Below are 3,110 nucleotides of genomic sequence, written 5' to 3' on the forward strand. Positions count from 1 at the left end.
GCCTACTTTTTATTTCTACTTCTCACATTTTCACACAATTATCTGTACTTTCTTCTCCTTACATTTTAAAAAAAAAAAAGGCAAGTAGAAAGTCATTACTTTTATTTCATTTTTGCTTGTTTTCATTCCAGCTTGTTATTGTAAAAAAAAATACTATCCGTATACATTGTGCCTCCTAAACAGAGTGAATTTAATTGTGGTTGAATGAGATGTATATAAAATTCTGATACTGTATTCAAAAGTAGAGGAGGTATTTGTATTTCATGAATTATATTATTGTATTTGGCTGCAGCCCTCAGGTAGATTTTCATTTTGGACAAAAGCTTTCGGCTCCCTTAAAATATGTATATAAACTGAAACAGCTAGACTAGTGCATCCTAAATTTAACATAAATTCAATATTTTAATACAATATAGTAATTTCTGCATTTTTAGGGGAGGTCACCTCCTGATAAACATCATTACAGACAATCTAACTGCTCATGTATATCAATGCTTTTACTTTTAATACTTAAGTACAAAAATATCAGATACTTTAAGACTTTTACTCAAGCAATATTCCTAAAGAGTAGTTTAACTTTTACCAAAGTAATGTTTTTTGGAAGAYACTTGTACTTTTACTCGTGTCACTTTGAGGTACTTTATACGACACTGCACATCTCAGTAAAGCTAATAAAGGAGCAACAAAAAGTTGGAAAATGAAGTGATGCGATGAAACAGCTGAAATATGTTTTATTTTCGCTAAATATGTTGTTTGACAACATGAGAGGACTATTTTAGAAAGGCTGAATCTCTCAAAAGTAAAGACTGACAGAAGTTCACCTTTCTACGAAAACCTGCATCTATAGAAATTGTTGAACAATTGAAAAATGATTTTAATAGAAATTTGAAGACCTTAAACATCCCATCGTTTCCAATAATGCATTGTTTCCTCTTTCAGTTGCAACCTTGTTCAGGGGTTGCCACATTGAACTGACTCCCAACAAAAATTTGGCCTTTGTTTTTACACCGGATGCTCTTCCTGAAGCAACCACAGACCACAACGTGTGGAAAGCCATATAACAAAAGGTTGCAGCTGGGGGGGGATGCTGCACCGAAATCTTTCTCAGRAACACTTCTGCAATCATTCACTGTTTGTCAGTTCACTGTGCCGTTCATAAACGCTGGTTAAAGCTCTATATTACAAAAAAGAAGCCATGTGTGAACACCATCCAGAGACACCTCAGCCTTTTCTGGACCAAAGACCATTTACAATGGACTGAGGCAAAAAAATAATAGTTAAAATGTAAATTTGATTTATAATTTCCTTTAACTGCATACTCTGCATCCTTCATATTAAAGAATCAAGGAACTCGCAGCTTATTATCAGTGCAGAGGTCAAAAGCCKGCTTCTCTGACGGTATGGGGTTGCACTGCTGCCCCTGACTGCAGCTTGTAGGTGAGGAAAGCCACCATCAATGCAGAAAAACACATTTGGGTTGTAGAAGAATACGCTTCGCTGTAGACAATGTCTACTTTTTATTTTAGTTCTGACATCGTCTCTTCACCAAGCTGGCCTTAAATTTTCATGACATCACAGGATGTAGACTCATTTGCGAGGCAACCTGGAAAGAAGATCCTTGTTCCAAATCCACGCCTGCACAGATGCTGCATCAGTGATTCTACCAGATTTGTGTGTTTTTAAATTAAGCACAAACTTGTTGCACATCTGGTGGATGTGTGTAATCAATATGTCTTAATGGTCATGAAAAACCCAGTATTTTGAAATGGAGGAGGGGGAGAAAAATGTACATAATTACATAAATGTGTGAAGCTTTTGCAGAAAGTGTGAGGGTGACATGGTGCTAATAGTAGCGCAAATCTGGGCTGGTGTTTTGTTACAGAAGTGTGAAGTTTTTCTACAAAATAGTTATTTTAGTAAGCAAAGATAAAATAAATGCAACTTTAAAATGGTTTCATAGATGGGTGAGATTCCTCTGTTATTATTTAATCTGTTTTCTAAAAAGAACAATTTTGTCTTGTGTTTACAGGACACTTGCATTTGGAAGTTGTTGCCAACCTGCAACATGCAGTTTTTCCACGCAGCTGCAGCAAACTATCTCAAATTTGTCATAAATACAGGTTTGTTTTTTTTTGTGCCATGCATTGTCATTAGTGCCTGCTAGAAAAAGAGAAACAGTTTGTGAGTTCTGTTCGATAAAAATGCTGGACAACGGTTTAACATTTCCCAGTGAACATTACTCCTTCACTTCATCCAGGTGATAGATTCTCTCTGAGACGATTGTCAGTTTTCTGTGTGCAACATAAAAAAATAACTTCTTGAATAAAAAGGTCATGTACAATGTTTTTAGGCTACTTGGATTCAGTGTGATGGCACAGGCCTGCATGATTTCCAACAGAGACGGCTCACTGGCATTTATTGATGRTGTTACAGAAAACAGAAGCAGACAAATCAAATCTAAAGTGTACAGTTTCAGCAAGGTTCTGTCGTGTTTGTATGTAAGGACGTTTAATATTCTGTAGTGGCAAATCAGTCATGATCTTACTGCACTGAGGGGAAATACGTTCAGCAGCCTCAGCRCCATCCGCAAACACAGTTTAGGCTCAGAGCATTGATGCATTTAGTAACAGATGCTGTTTGATTGAGAAGAAAATCAACAAACTACATACAAAAGAGTGGAAGTTTAATTTTAGCTAATGTTGTGTTCTTTCTTCCTTTTTGTATAGAGTTGAAACCAGTAGCCTGGAGGAAGACCTTTTTTTCTTTCTTATTATTTCTGTCTCATGACTGAAAACTAAATGAAAGACCACTTTAAAAAAATGACCAGTCTATCCCTTTAACAGAGAAACACTTTCAAATAGGACTTTTTTCAGCACTTTGTGACTAGCATCATGTCAAAAGGACACATTTTGTTTAATTTAGCCAATTWTGTTAAAAAATTATAATACAAACGTTGACACAGATACAGAAAATAAAGTGATTCCCAAAGAAGAACTATTTTACAAACAAATATCCAAGTTTTTGGAGAAGTGGTCAAGAAACAGAAACTGTTGGATAAACTGTGTGTGTGTGTGTGTGTGTGTGTGTGTGTGTGTGTGTGTGTGTGTGTG

Source organism: Austrofundulus limnaeus, unplaced genomic scaffold (genome assembly GCF_001266775.1).
Source record: "Austrofundulus limnaeus strain Quisiro unplaced genomic scaffold, Austrofundulus_limnaeus-1.0 Scaffold27, whole genome shotgun sequence".
NCBI lineage: Eukaryota > Metazoa > Chordata > Actinopteri > Cyprinodontiformes > Rivulidae > Austrofundulus > Austrofundulus limnaeus.